Source organism: Microcebus murinus, chromosome 29, assembly GCF_040939455.1.
Source record: "Microcebus murinus isolate Inina chromosome 29, M.murinus_Inina_mat1.0, whole genome shotgun sequence".
NCBI lineage: Eukaryota > Metazoa > Chordata > Mammalia > Primates > Cheirogaleidae > Microcebus > Microcebus murinus.
In genome coordinates this window covers 822,425-839,139 of record NC_134132.1, presented here as the reverse complement: position 1 = coordinate 839,139, position 16,715 = coordinate 822,425, and positions in this window count along the sequence as shown.

The following is a 16,715-nucleotide window of genomic DNA, read 5'->3' as shown; positions in this document are numbered from 1 at the left end:
AATGAACAAAACAGACTCAAATTCTTGCCCTCCCAGAGTTCCCACTTTAGCAGGATTAGAATGAAATATCACGTATAGCTCACTTTCAAAACATTTATTATACAATGAGTCATTGTGTAGTAGTCAAATATGTTCTTAAAAACAAAATTTAAAGATTTGAAAATATGTGTACACAATGTCAAGTGGGAAAAAGACCAGAATACAAAACTATACATGGAGTATGATACCCACGTTTGTAAAAACATTTAATTGAGGCATTCGTAGACATAGATAAGCTTCCAGATACAGATTTAGGAAAAAAAGAGACTGTGGATATACACTAACCCTAACCTAGCTGGTGTTAGCTCTGGAGTGAAACTACCAATAGTATTCTAGAATGTTATAATGAATACACTATTAGTAGCAAATGAATACTACATTATGTATTTTTAAATGCAAAAAATAGGCTAAGATGCAGTTTTATTCATCATTACTAAAACTTGGAGGCAACCAAGATGTCCTACAATAGGTGTATGCACACACAGACTGTGGTGCAGCCAGATGATGGAATATTATTCAATGACAAAAGGAAATGAGCTCTCAAGCCACAAAAAGATATGGAAGAAACTTAAATGCATATTGATAAATGAAAGAAGCCAATCTGAAAAGGCTTCATACTGTGTGGTGCTGTGTGACCTTCCAGGAAGGCAAAACTATGGCAACCGCTAAAAGATCAGAGGCCCAGTGTATTGGGTCCTCCTGTAATCCTAACACTCTGGGAGGCCAAGGCGGGAGAATCACTTAAGGTCAGTAGTTCCAGACCAGTCTGAACAAGGGTGAGACTCCGTCTCTACTAAAAATAGTAAAATTACCCGGGTGTAGTGGCACTAGCCTATAGTCCCAGCAACTTCAGAGGCTAAAGCAGGAGAATAGATTAAGCCCAGGAGTTTGAGGTTGCAGTGAGCTATGATGATGCCACTGCACTCTCTACCCTAGGAGACAGAGCAAGACCCTTTCTCAAAAAAAAAAAAAAAAAAAAAAAAAAAAATCAGTGATTACCAAAGGATCAAGGCAATGGAGCATAGAGTATTTTTAGGGCAGTGATACTATTCAGTATATACTGTATTGGGGGATATATGTCATTGTATGTTGTCAAAACCCTAATGTACAACACAAAGAGTGAACTCAAATGTAAACTATGGAATTTAGTTAATACTAATGTATCAATATTGGCTCAACAAGTGTAACAAATATACTAATGGAAAATATTAATTTCAAGGGAAACTTGGGGAGTATGAGGTTTATGAGAATTCTCTGTACTTTCTGCCCATTTTCTATCAACCTAAAACTGCTCTAAAATAAAATATATTAATTTTTTAAAGAAATAGGCTAAGATGAGCTCTTATCATTTTGACCTTTGCAGTAGTATAGGATTCAAATTACCATATAAAACAGGTTTGGGCCATAATCCCAAAGACGCAATTCTGAACTCAAGAATCCCAAATGTTGATATCCCAAAAGATCAAAATCCCAAAAGTTTAAAATTCTGAAAATCACAATCCTGAAAGATCAAAATCCAGAAAATTATAAATCCAGAATTATAATTATAGTTATAATTCCAGAAAACATAATTTTAAAAAATTCTTTAACAGGCCAGACACAGTAGCTCACCCATGTAATCCCAGCACTTTGGGAGGCTGAGGTAGGAAGATCATTTGAAGCCAGGAGTTCAAGACAAGTCTGGGCAGAATAGCAAGATCCCATCTGTACAAGAAATTTAAAAATTAGCCAGTGATGATGGTGTGCACCTGCAGTCTTAGCTACTCAGGAAGCTGAGTCAGGAGGATCACTTGAGCTGGGAGTTGGAGGCTGCAGTGAGCTCTGATCACTCCACTGCACTCCAGCCTGGGCAGCAGAGCAAGACCCTGCCTCAAAAAAATCCTTAAAAGACATTTATTTACATTTTTTTAAAAGTGATTTGCTTGAGAACCATAGAAAAACATGACAGAATGCTTTATAGCCACTTTACACAATAAAAGAGGCAATAATAACATACATATTTTTGCAAGTATAAACACTGGCATACTAAGGATAGTCACACAGGCATGAAAGTTATGAGTAGATGAACTATATTCATATAGAAATAGGTCAAAAAGGTAAATGTATAAACCCATATCACTATGGCTGGTAATTGTGTGCACTCAGCTTTATAATGGCAGTCATCTGGAATACTGTAACAGACAGCTTAATTCTTTTGATGAGGTTGATCAAAGACTGTGATGAGTCACCAAACATTGCAGTCACCCGAAGAATCAAGATCTTGAGAAATTCTGTCTTTCACAAATGCAAATGTACAAAAAGGACATCTCTTCATTCATTGAGGAAGTTTCAACATTTTTACGCACATGCATGCTTACACACAAAGTCAACATTGTGATAATGCACTATCTTGGAGTCAAATTGCAAAATAAAAATGCATACAACAAATTAGAACTCTAAAAGTCTTCACACAATTTATATCTCCAGTATTAAAAAGGATGCCATGGTAAAATACATAGCATAGTGAATTGGCACTGTGTGTGAAGGGGCAGAAGTTGTACACAATTGAATGCTTTGGCAGGGGAGATTTCTTCTATGTTGTCACTTCTGTGACCTGCAAAACACACATTGCACTTGTATTTGGAGAGTGATTGCTGTCTTCAAATTTTGTAAGTAAATGCCATTCACTTGAAAGTCTAGCTATTGCTCGGCCACTGCAATTAAGTGAGTTTCTGCTTTCATAGCACCAGCAACAATCAGGCTTTAAACTCTCATCTTTCACCATCACAGAGCCTCATGCACTCAACTTGCAGCCTTTTTGTGAGGCAGCAACTTTACAGATCTCGTTCATTGTGTTTTAAGGAATACAGGAAAAAGGAATGACATTTGGTTTCCCCAATACCAAATCTATATTAGTCAGGGTTCTCCAGACAGACAGATCCAATAAGAGAGGTATGTGTTAACAGACATACGAAAGGGGATTTATTAGGGGAATTGGCTCATGCACTTATGGTGGCTGAGAAGTCCCGTGATAGGCTGTCTGCAAGCTGGGCACCCAGGGATGCAGGCGGCTGGCCTGTCCAACTCAGAAGACCTTAAAAACAGGAAAGCCACACTGTGACCCCCAATCTGACGCCTCAGAACCCAGGGGGCCACTGGCGTAAGTTCTTGAGTCCAAAGGGCAGCAAGCCTGGAACTCTGACATCCCAGGCAGCCAAGGAAAACTCTGCCCCGCTCTCAGAGAGACACCAATTTGCCTTCCATATTCGCTCTGCAGGCCTCTGGCCCAGTGGGTGGTGCCGGCCAACACGAGGGCCCGGCTTCTCCCCCTGGTCCACTCAGACTCACACGCTCACCTCCTCTGGAAACGCCCTCACAGACACGTCTGAAATAAGGCCTTTTAGGTTTCTAGGTATTCCTTAATGCAGTCAGGTGGACACCCAACATCAAGTCCTCAAAACCTACCCTTTGGCAATTTGGCACCCGTATGCAGCTCCTTAAACCACACCTAATTTCCAAATAAAGGCAAGAGCAAGGTAAGGTCAGCCTAACATGATGCAACTGTCTTGTATACAATCTTCCCCAGAATGTGGCTTTCAGCATTTCAACACTCAGAATTTTAATCTTTGGGGATTGTGATTTTTCAGGATTTTAGACATTAGGGATTTTAGACTTAGAGATTTTGATCTTTCGGGATTTCAACATACAGGCTTAAGTCTTTTGAGATAATGATTGGCACCATACAAAGCAGTGGTTCCTAGATCTTGGAACTTCAGAAACAGTAAAATTTTCCAAAAAAGGTCAAAGAGAAAAGAGAAAGCATTTTTCACTTTTCTTTGCCAAGTAAGCACATTAAACTTATATATGTGTGTACATGCACACACACACACAGACACACACACACACACACACACACACACACACAGACACACTCTCTTCACAATATTCCATAAAAAGAAAGGACATTTTACTACCTAAAAATTGAGTATAATCTTAAAATAGGGAAAGTTCCTTTAAACGCAATAAACTTTGCCTTCTAAAAAAACTCCATTTTGTGATTTTTTTCCTTATTTTGCCACGTCCTTATGAACACATCACCTAACAGCCGCCCCGCACGGGCTGAGGACGGCGGGCGTCCGGCGGGCGGCGGGCCGGGCCCGGCGCGGGCCCGCAGAGGACTGTCGCCCGGCGGCGCGCGGCCTGCTCTCCGCGGCTGCAGACCGGGTCCTCAGCCGGCGCTCCCGGGCGCTGGCCGGCGGCCGCAGCCCTCGCACTGCTCTTGGCCACGTGTCCTGGCTGAGAAGTCATGTGACATGCGCAGATGCCGGCTTAGGCAGACAGAGAATTAGTGCCCCAGGCGGCCCTTGGATTTCTTTCCTGGGCGCTCTCCTACCCGCGCCTGTGGGCGGGACGGGCATGCGCGTTCACAGGCAGGGCCCAGTGCGCCTGCGGGCGGGCACGGAGACGCCCACCAAGTCCCCCCGCGGACCCCACACGCGCGCTCAAGCCCCCCAGCGGGAAGGGCTCGGACCGCAGCCCAGCTCGCCCCGCCTCCCAGTCCCGGGCGCGGAGTCCCGGTCCCCGCAGGCGGATTCGCCACCAGCTCCGCGGGAGTAGGGAGGGGAGGGCACCTGTGTGGAGGGCGCCCGCGCGGCCCTGACGGACTGCAGGAGCAGGGACAGCACCCAGGCCCCGCCGTGTGACGGACTGCTGGCACAGGGACAGCACCCAGGGCCCCGCCGTGTGACGGACTGCAGGAGCAGGGACAGCACCCAGGCCCCGCCGTGTGACGGACTGCTGGCACAGGGACAGCACCCAGGTCCCCGCCGTGTGACGGACTGCTGGAGCAGGGACAGCACCCAGGCCCCGCCGTGTGACGGACTGCTGGCACAGGGACAGCACCCAGGTCCCCGCCGTGTGACGGACTGCTGGAGCAGGGACAGCACCCAGGGCCACGCCGTGTGACGGACTGCTGGGGCAGGGACGGCACCCAGGGCCCCGCCGTGTGACGGACTGCTGGCACAGGGACAGCACCCAGGCCCCGCCGTGTGACGGACTGCTGGGGCAGGGACGGCACCCAGGCCCCGCCGTGTGACGGACTGCTGGAGCAGGGACAGCACCCAGGGCCACGCCGTGTGACGGACTGCTGGGGCAGGGACAGCACCCAGGGCCCCGCCGTGTGACGGACTGCAGGAGCAGGGACAGCACCCAGGGCCGCGCCGTGTGACGGACTGCAGGAGCAGGGACAGCACCCAGGGCCGCGCCGTGTGACGGACTGCTGGAGCAGGGACAGCACCCAGGGCCGCGCCGTGTGACGGACTGCAGGAGCAGGGACAGCACCCAGGGCCGCGCCGTGTGACGGACTGCAGGAGCAGGGACAGCACCCAGGGCCGCGCCGTGTGACGGACTGCAGGAGCAGGGACGGCACCCAGGTCCCCGCCGTGTGACGGACTGCTGGAGCAGCGACAGCACCCAGGGCCACGCCGTGTGACGGACTGCAGGAGCAGGGACGGCACCCAGGGCCCCACAGTGTCACGGTCTGCTGGAGCAGCGACAGCACCCAGGGCCACGCCGTGTGACGGACTGCTGGAGCAGGGACAGCACCCAGGGCCGCGCCGTGTGACGGACTGCAGGAGCAGGGACGGCACCCAGGGCCCCACAGTGTCACGGTCTGCTGGAGCCAGGACAGCACCCAGGGCCGCGCCGTGTGACGGACTGCAGGAGCAGGGACAGCACCCAGGGCCGCGCCGTGTGACGGTCTGCTGGGGCAGGGACAGCACCCAGGGCCGCGCCGTGTGACGGACTGCAGGAGCAGGGACAGCACGCAGGGCCCCGCCGTGTGACGGACTGCTGGGGCAGGGACAGCACCCAGGGCCGCGCCGTGTGACGGACTGCTGGGGCAGGGACAGCACCCAGGGCCGCGCCGTGTGACAGACTGCAGGAGCAGGGACAGCACCCAGGGCCGCGCCGTGTGACGGACTGCAGGAGCAGGGACAGCACCCAGGGCCTCGCTGTGTGACGGACTGCAGGAGCAGGGACAGCACCCAGGGCCGCGCCGTGTGACGGACTGCTGGGGCAGGGACAGCACCCAGGGCCTCGCTGTGTGACGGACTGCAGGAGCAGGGACAGCACCCAGGGCCGCGCCGTGTGACGGACTGCAGGAGCAGGGACAGCACCCAGGGCCGCGCCGTGTGACGGACTGCAGGAGCAGGGACAGCACCCAGGGCCGCGCCGTGTGACGGACTGCTGGCGCAGGGACAGCACCCAGGGCCTCGCTGTGTGACGGACTGCAGGAGCAGGGACAGCACCCAGGGCCTCGCTGTGTGACGGACTGCTGGGGCAGGGACAGCACCCAGGGCCTCGCTGTGTGACGGAGTGCAGGAGCAGGGACAGCACCCAGGGCCGCGCCGTGTGACAGACTGCAGGAGCAGGGACAGCACCCAGGGCCGCGCCGTGTGACGGACTGCTGGGGCAGGGACAGCACCCAGGGCCTCGCTGTGTGACGGACTGCAGGAGCAGGGACAGCACCCAGGGCCGCGCCGTGTGACGGACTGCAGGAGCAGGGACAGCACCCAGGGCCGCGCCGTGTGACGGACTGCAGGAGCAGGGACAGCACCCAGGGCCGCGCCGTGTGACGGACTGCTGGCGCAGGGACAGCACCCAGGGCCTCGCTGTGTGACGGACTGCAGGAGCAGGGACAGCACCCAGGGCCTCGCTGTGTGACGGACTGCTGGGGCAGGGACAGCACCCAGGGCCTCGCTGTGTGACGGAGTGCAGGAGCAGCGACAGCACCCAGGGCCGCGCCGTGTGACGGACTGCTGGGGCAGGGACAGCACCCAGGGCCGCGCCGTGTGACGGACTGCTGGGGCAGGGACAGCACCCAGGGCCGCGCCGTGTGACGGAGTGCAGGAGCAGGGACAGCACCCAGGGCCGCGGCGCCACCGGCCCCCCGGGAAGGCCGGGCGTGGGAGGGACGCACACGCCTTCCCTTCCTTTTCGACCCCAGGCAGGAAAGCTCAGGTCCACATGTTCCTCTCAATCTCCCACCGGAGACCAGAAACCGGCTTTGAGCTTGACCCGGCGTCTGAGCTGCACCTGGCGCCCCCGCGGGGCCTGGGCTCGGTGCGGGACGCGGCGGGCGGCGCCTGCTCTGCGCTGTGAATGGACTCGGAGAAACGGCTGCGCTCCTGTGCGTCTTCCCGTTCCACAGGAGTTACTCCGAAGTAAAGAGAAAATTTTAAATATGAAGTTTAATAATCAAGTTGCGAATATATCTGTTTATTAAATAAGAGAAAATTGACCTTCCTTCCAACGAGGTTGGCCTTTCAAGAGAAAGTCGCCCCACCACTAACAGCAGAAGGCATGCCGTGACAGGAGTCAGCGCTCCCACTGCGCTCCCCTGAAACTCTCTGACTTCACCGTGTCTGCGCTAACGGACGCGCAGATCTGCGAGCGCAGTTGCCGCGGTCCACAGCCTCACAGCGTGGCCTGGCGGAAAACAGCCGTGTGGCGTCAGTGAGCGACCTCAGCCCAGACGACGTCACGGGGCGGCCTCACAGCGACGCGGGGAGGGGCAGCCGCAGCAGGCCAGCCGGGCCTCAGGGCGCCCGGAGCCGCCGTCTGCGCACGCGCACGCGCACGCGCACGCAGCGCGCCCCCGCCCGCCGCCGTCCTGTCTGTGGAGCCGCCAGGAAACACCGCGTGCGGACTCGCCCGCCCTCCCGGAGACGCGCTGGCCGCCCTGGACCGGCTTCCCCGACTGTCCCCCGATGGGCGTGGGGACAGCCATCCAGTGAACTGCGTCTCGGCAACAAAGGACCGGACCGGGCGGCCTGTCCGGACCCGAGACCAGAGTCACTTGTGTGGCCCGTCGACATCCCAAAAGAGCCGCCCTGCCTCTCCCTCCCCTCCGGTTTCCGGCTCCAGTCCAGCCCTTCCTGCCCGGCCAGCGCGGGTTCGCCTCCCGCCGCGGATCCCGTCCCGCCTTCCTCCAGGAGCCCTCCTCACTCGGGATGAGTGAGTGCCGCCCTTCTCAGCCCTTTGGCTAAGATCCGACTTGTCTTGCCGCAGTGACACCCGAGTGAATGGGAAGGGACAGCGTCTCGTCACGACGCCGCCTCCCCTGGCCCTTCCTGGCTGGCGCACGTCGCAGGCTGCACAGGCCTTCTCTGTCCTCTGCTCCAGTGAGGCTTGCTTTCCAAGAAAGGTAATACATCGAACTAGGTGAAGGTCTGCGAAGGTTGCCCCTTCCCAAAGATGTTTATTCTGACAGAAGACCGAGAGCTCAGTCTGCGATGCTGGAAATGCAGCATCTGGGAAAGGCCTCAGAGAAGGAAGCTCACAGGTATGCTCTAAATCATACCCTTAAGACATCGTGTTCAGACACAGAACAACAGCCCGTTCCCGAGTCAGAAACTATCTTAGTGGGCTAACAGTCTGCGCCCCCGTGACGTCGTCTAGGCTGAGGGTCGCTTATTCACACCACATGGCTATTTTCCGCCAGGCCACGCTGTCGGTCTGTAGACCGCGGCAACTGCACTCTCAGATCTGACGTGTCCATTTAGCGCAAACGGCGACCGTGAGTGAAGTCAGATAATTTCAGTGGAGCACAATGGGAGCGTTGACTTTTGTCACAGCACTGCCTTCTGCTAGTTTTTTTAAAATGGAATAAAAGGAAACAGAAATAACAAGGTACATCATGCAGAGTAAGAGTAAACATTGTTTCTTAGAATTTCAATTTCTGTTTTATATGTATGTACGACACAAAACGTGATGTACCTATCTATGAAATATGTAAATGCATTTCTTTTAATGATCATCATCACAAAGTCTGAGAGCTACTTGTCCCTGCCCCTAGGTCAAGTCATGCTTCTGATTGCCCTTGTGTGACTTCGCTGAATCTGTCCTGCTCTCCCATCCCCACCGCTGTCCCCTCTGAATCCACACTGACCACAAGGTCTACACGCCTGCGGCCTCTTTCATTCTTCCCGGCCTCTGCAGTGTCTGAAGCACGTCACTTCCTTGTTCAGACTCAGTCTTTGACTCTCAAACCTTTGTAAGACAAAATCTGAATTCCTTAGCCTGGCCTCCTCCACTGGGCCCCTAACTGCGTCCCCTGCAGTCCCCACCTGACCTGCCTCCAGAGTCTTCTCCCTCCACACCAGGTCCCTGCGCACGCCCTCCTCCTCCCACCCTCCGGCCTGCAGCGGCCTCCTGTCCCGGTCCCCACGGCCCTCTGTCAGCCCTGCGCACACCCTCCTCCAGGGCCCGGGGCCCTGCCCTCTTGTCAACCCCACAGGGCGCGCATCCACTCACCGCCCTACGCTTCTTCCTGGGAAGACCTAGTCTTATTATGTTTAACCTTTCTCTGGCCCACATTACTAGTACGCTCATATTTTCAGTTATTTTCTATATTTTTATCCTATCTTTTCAATGAGACTGTACAGTCCTTTAAAAAAGTATCTCTTTTTGGTTTCTCTCACTATTCCCAGCACTTAGAACAAAGGCCCTCAATCAAGATGTTTCAGTTGATGGATTTCTCCTATAACACACATGATGCTAAGATAACTCTGACTTAATAGTTGAAAATTTGGCCATTACTTTACAGTATTCTTTTTGGTTTTTTTTTTTTTTTTTTTTTTTTTTTGAGACAGAGTCTCACTTTGTTGCCCAGGCTAGAGTGAGTGCCCGTGGCGTCAGCCTAGCTCACAGCAACCTCAAACTCCTGGGCTCAAGTGATCCTCCTGCCTCAGCCTCCCGAGTACCTGGGACTACAGGCATATGCCACCATGCCCGGCTAATTTTTCTATATATATTAGTTGGCCAAATAATTTCTTTCTATTTATAGTAGAGATGGGGTCTCGCTCTTGCTCAGGCTGGTTTCAAACTCCTGACCTTGAGCGATCCTCCCGCCTCAGCCTCCCAGAGTGCTAGGATTACAGGCATGAGCCACCGCGCCCGGCCGTCTTTTTGGTTTTGATTTTCCATCTTATTCCATTTTTTCAACAAATAGCTGTTATTTTTAAATCACTTGTGAGCAAGTAACTTTAACTTTTCAAACAACTGTACAGGTATACTATTGTTCTACTACTACTAAGAACAATGATAGTAACCTTGTCTTGTTTCCCTGGTTTACTACTCTCTGCAGGAGGTTTTAATGAGAAAAAAATTTTAGGTCATTGAAACAATAAGTGCTCTGAAGTGTTCAAACGAGACAGGTGGCCCTCATGCAGTACCGAATTCCTTCTCACCGGAGAGAAGGAATCACAGGTTACAGAGATACCGAGAAAAGGCACCTGTAGGGGGAATTCAAACATCAGGTGACAGTTGACCTCTGTGCAGTTACCATTCCAATCCTGAAATCCTGCAGTTATAAATTCCAGTTGTGGAGTAAGTAGATTCTGAACAACCAAAGGTTACCTTTTCCTCTCTCTCACCTCACCACTGAAATATGTCCTGCAATTTATTTACATCACAATGTTTCATTAAAGTAACTACAATAAAACTTACGGTTAATGATAAATTTCATGAGAACTAGCTCTTTAGTCTAACATTGTGTGGATTATCTTTTGAATTTTTAGGAGGTTATGTATAGAGGTATTATAATATTTATTATCCTGGTCTGGGCTTAGTTATATTTTACACAAAATGAAGAATTATTCTTTACAGAATTATTTCTTTAAAGAATTATTCTTTACATTATTATTCTATAAAGTGTTAACATTGTGGATGGCCTGGAAAATTATAACAGTGAACCACCACAGGAGGGAGTGGATTGAAAATGCAATGAAGACATAGCCCAGACTTATATATCTCTGATTAAAACAGATGGGTCACAACTAAAATTAGTAAACAGACAAGGCTTTCACCACTTCTATTCAACAGGTACTGAAGGTTATAGCCAAGACAATTGAAAAAGAACTAAAAGATATTCATATTGGAAAAAAAGAAGTAAAACTAGCTCTATTCACATATAACAAGAGCTTAATATATAAAAAATCCTAAGAAAAGACAAATGCACAACTATTAGAGCTAACAAATGAATTCAGTAAGGTAACAGAACACAAGATCAATTTTTAAAACTCAACTATATCTCTATACACTAGCAATGAATAATCTGAATATAAAATTAAGAAAACAATCCTAGTTAAGATAGCATCAAAATGAATAAAATACTTAGGAATAAATTTTAAAAAGGAGTTGCAAGATTTTTGCATTAAAAACTGTAATACGCCATTGAAAGAAATTAAAGAAGACCTAAATAAATGGAAAGAATCCCATGATCACCAGTCAAAAGACTTAATATTATTAAAATGGTGATACTCTACAAATTGATCTAGAAGTTCAATGAGATCCCTATCAAAATCCCTGGATTTTTTTTTTTTTTGGAAGACATTGATCAGCTGATACCATAATTCATTTGGAAATTCAAGGAACTCAGAATAACCAAAACAATAATAAAAATGAAGAACAAACTTGGATGACTTTCATTCCTAGATTTCAAAAGTTGGCATGAGGATAGGCAAACAGATCAATGAAATAGACTTAAAAGTCCAAACAAAAATCCATACATTTATGAATTATGTGAATGATTTTCCACAAGTGTGCCAAGACAATTCAGTGGAGAAAAAATAATCTTTTCAACAAATGGTGTTGTGACAACTGGATACCCATATGCAAAAGAATGAAGTCAGACCCCTAACTTGCATCATAGACAAAAATTCACTCAAAATAGATCAAAGATCTTCATGTACATCTAAAATTATAAAACTCCTAGGACAGAACATAGAAGTAAATCTTCATGACCTTGGATGTAAAGAAAGAAAAAATATATAAACTTGACCTCATCAAAAATAAAGACATTTATGCTTTAAAGGACACTGCCCAGCAAATGTGAAAAGACAATCCACAGATGGGGAAAATATTTGCAAATCAGGTATTTGATAAAGGTCTAGTAACCAGAATATACACAGAAGTTCTCTGATCCAACAGTAAAAGACCAAAAATCCAATTTATTAATAAAAATGAGCAAAATATTCTCCTAGACCTTTAACCAAAGAAGATATACAAATGACAAATAAGCACATGAAAAGTCATTCTAGAGTGTTAGTCATTAGGAGAATGCAAATCAAAACCACAATGAAATACTACTTCCCGCCCTCTAGGTGTCCTTCTAGAAGGAAAGAGGGAACAAGAAGTGCTGACAAGGATGTGGAAAATCTGAAACCCTCACACATTGCTTGGAAATAGTTTGCATTTCCTCAAAAAGTTAAACATAGAGCTACCATATGATTCAGAAATTCCACTGCTGGATTTAGACCCAAGAAATTGAAAGCATACTTTCACAGAAAAATTGTACATGAGTGGTTGTAACGGCATTATTCATAGTAGCCAAAAAGTGGGAACACCCAAGTGTCCATCACTGGATGTGTGAATGAGCAATATGTGGTATGTCAATACATTAGAACATGATTTAGGGGCTGGGTGGGGGCTCATGGCTGTAATCCTAGCACTCTGGAGTCTGAGGCAGGAGGATTTCTTGAGGTCAGGAGTTCAAAACCAGCCTGAGCATGAGCGATACCCTGTCTCTATTAAAAACAGAAAAATTAGCCCAGCATTGTGCCAAATGACTGTAGTTCCAGCTACTAGGGAGGGTAAGGCAAGAGGATCACTTGAGCCCAGGAGTTTCAGGTTGCAGTAAGCTATGATGATGCCACTGCACTCTACCCAGGGTGACAGAGTAAGACTCTGCCTCAAAAAAAAAAAAAAAAAAAGAGAGAGAGGATATTATTTAGCCATTAAAAGAAACTAATTATTGACACTTGGCAAACACCAGACACAAGAGGGCATATCTTGTAAAATTCTATTTATAGGAAATGCCAGAATAGGCAAATCTCTATTATAGAGACAAAAAGTAGGTTGGTGTTTGCCACGGGCTTAGGGGAATGGAAAAATGACTGCATATTAGTTTGGGGTTCCTTTTTGGAGTGATGAAAACCTTCCAGAATTAAATTATGGTAAGTACACAACCTGTGAATATACCAAAAACTACTGAATTATACATTTTATTTAAAGGAGTTGATTTTATGGTATGTGAATTATATCTCAATTAAAACATAATGAAAGAGAAAGAGCAAACCACTTATGGTGGTTTATTTATATTAATTAAGAAAATATTTAAAGTAGAGATTAATTTTGATGACAAGAAACCTAGTGATCAGTTAAGTATTTATGGTTCTTGATTTGGGACCTTCTGATTTCCTTTAGTTATTTGTGAACACACCTGACTTACACCTTTCACTGGTGCTTCTCAAACTATCAGTGGAATAGAACCAATTTTTTTCCAATTCCCTGTCAGTCTTAGACCAATACTTTTTAAAAATACAATAAAAATAAATCACTAGTAGAATGAAATGAACACAAAAAATTACCGTTAAATTGCTATAATCTTTTCTAAGTGTTTACTCACAACTGCTGTACTTATTTCATTATAATCCAGGTAAGAAAGAGTTTGTGGACTGGCACGGGTCTATGCCCCAGGCTGAGTAGCACTGTTTAGACTATATATTCCTCAATTATCGGTGCATGTTTTAATCACCTTTGTATCTGCTCAGGTAGCACAGTGTGAGCACAAGTAGCACAGATGTTTGCTAGTTAAATTGAATAAATCAACCTGCTCCCCAATGGCAGCTACAGCAATAAATAAGTCAATAGATTCAAAACTCAGGTGTTAGAAAGTGGCCAGGATCAGCTTAACTCCTAATCAGTAGCCTACAGGGCCCTGGGTTCATAATGACATTAATTATTCCACTACATTATAAGGCAATTTTGCTTTTTCATTTCCCATGTTTATACCTTCAGTGGGTGACATCACTGAGGAAATAAATAACATGCAATCAAAACACACCCAAACATAAAAACAAGAATTATTTTTACCTTAAAATTGGAAAGGGGATTAATGAAGATGGCAGACGAGAAACACCGCCAGACAGAGTGTCTCTGAAGAAAAGACAGATTCTAGCAGAATTTAGAAGAAAGAAGCAAGCAGACGAGCCTACATTGCACGAGGGTTGGAAGGAGGGGTACCTGAGACCAGGGGAGACTCCACAGGAGGAGGTTGCTGAGGAGAGCTGGAAGCAGAGACCTCTGGAGCAGCCCAGACACCAGCGGCAAGGGTAGGCGCAGCGGTTCACTTTCCCCTCCCCTGCATCTGGGACTGCTGGTGGGCTCCCCAGTGGGTGGAGAGACCTGCAGACACCAGCCCAGATACGGCCACCGCCAGCGAGCGGTAAGCCTGTAGCGGACACGGCACCAGGCTCCCAACACCCGCGGGCACCTCCCTGTGCACAAACCCGAGCCGCGCGGCAGGCGCCATGTTGCCTCCTTCTTCCCTCCCCCGACCCTACCCGAGGCTGCCCAAAGAGACAATACAGCCACCAGCAGTAGGCAGGGGAATGGGACCTTCCCTTTTGGGGCCCTACAGCTGACTAAGGGGAACTAAGACGGTGAGCTCCCCACCCGCCAGCCCTCCCACGTGCTGCCAGCACAGTGATCCCAGGAGAACGGTGCAGATTCAAAGGCTGAGAGACATAGACCCAGCTTGGGCTCCCTGTGGGTGAATTGGGACTGGCACTCCTCTCCCTGGTGGAGATACAGTTTGAACTCTGGGATCCAGAGGTCAGACCTACAGACCAGATCTCATGCACTGAGGTCTAGCATTGCCCGGGGTACAAAACGGATATACATGAACAGCCTACTGAGGTGTGTGTGCCTTCAGGGGCAGATCAGCATCCTAGAGGGCAACCCTCCTCCCAAAAGGAGGCCAACGCCCAGCCCAGGTGGCGTTCCTGCGCAGGGAACCTCCCTGCCAGCATCACAGTCCAGGAGGCCTGGTGGTGTGAGGTCTGGCCTGCTGGCAGAGGCCCAGGAGTAGCTGCGGAGTTGGGGAGGGTGTAAAGAAGCAATGCCCGCTCCAAACTGTGGGTCTCAGACGTCCCCCCCCCCATGCAGACTTTCTGGCTGAGCGGGGCCATTCCAGCCTCTCCCAGACAGCTTTTCCTGGAAGCAGAGAACAGAACTTTGACCCCTGCTAAAGGCACTGGTGATGCCTGAGGGCAGGCTTACCCAACCCAGCTCCTCCCAGACTCTCTCCTAGACCAGCCCTCACTGAGGGGGAGAAAAGGACACACCTGGAAGTCCCAGGGCCCCACAGACCACCTGAGGCACTAGAGTGCCTCCCTACAGGAACAAGAGCTGATAACAGGACACAAAATCAACAGCATAGCCTGTTCCTCCAAGCAAGCGCCACCTACTGACAGGGAGGGCAACCTGCACAGCCTTTCACGGCACCCACTGACTCATTATACAGGGAGTGGTCAAATCTCACCCACAGACACCACCTACCGGCTCAGAAACTAAACAAGGCATGTGAATACCTAAACAAAAACCTAAAGAAAAGAAACAATAGCTGATCGACATGGGAAGAAATCAGCGAAGGAACTCAGGAAATATGAAGAACCAAACTGAAAACACACCCTCAAAGAGGAGAACCAGCTCCCTAGAAATGGACACCAACCAAAATCAGGCAACCAAAATGACAGAAGAGAAATTTGGTATGTGGGTCATAAAAACACCGACCTGCAAGAACAACTCAATAACCAACACAAAAAAACCACAAAAAGCCTCCAGGACCTAGAACAAAAGTTCACTAAAGAAATAGACACAATGAAGAAAAGTATAACCGAACTCCTGGAAATGAAGAATCAATTCAGGGAACTACAAAATACAGTGGAAAGTCTCAAGAACAGGATAGATCAAACAGAAGAAAGAATCTCAGAGATTGAAGATAACACCCTCCAACTAAATAAAACCGTCACAGAGATAGAGCAGAGAAACAAGAGGAAAGAGCAAAGCCTACAAGAGATGTGGGATTACGTGAAGAAACCTAATGGGAGGTTCATAGGGTTACCAGAAGGGGAAGAAGACAACACTCAAGGGTTGGACAAGCTATTTGAAGATATAATCGAGGAAAATTTCCCAGACCCTGCTCAAAATCTTGATATACAAGTTCAAGAAGCTCAGAGGACCCCTGGGAGATTCAACGCAAACAGGAAGACGTCACGACATGCAGTCATCAGACTGACCAAAATATCAACTGAAGAGGCCCTTCTAAGAGCTGTAAGACAAAAGAAGCAAGTAACATACACGGGAAAGCCAATTCGAATAACACCAGACTTCTCTAATGAGACTTTACAAGCAAGGAGAGACTGGGGCCCCATTCTCACTCTTGTGAAACAAAACAATGCCCAGCCTAGAATCTTATTCCCTGCAAAACTAAGCTTCATATATGAAGGAGAAATAAAGACATTCTCAGACAAGCAAAGTCTCAGAGAATTCACCAAGACAAGACCAGCCCTACAAGAAGTACTCAAAACAGTGTTACGCACAGAACACCATAATAAAAACTCACGAATATAAAAACAACCAAAACCCAAAGATTAAAGTCCAGATAATACAATGGCTCAAGAGAGAAATCAAAGCAACAACATCCAACCCAACAGAATGAACAATAATCTACCTTACCTATCAGTTCTCTCAATAAATGTGAATGGCTTAAACTCTCCACTCAAGAGACATAGGCTGGCTGAATGGATAAGAAAATACAAGCCAAGTATATGCTGTCTTCAGGAAACACATCT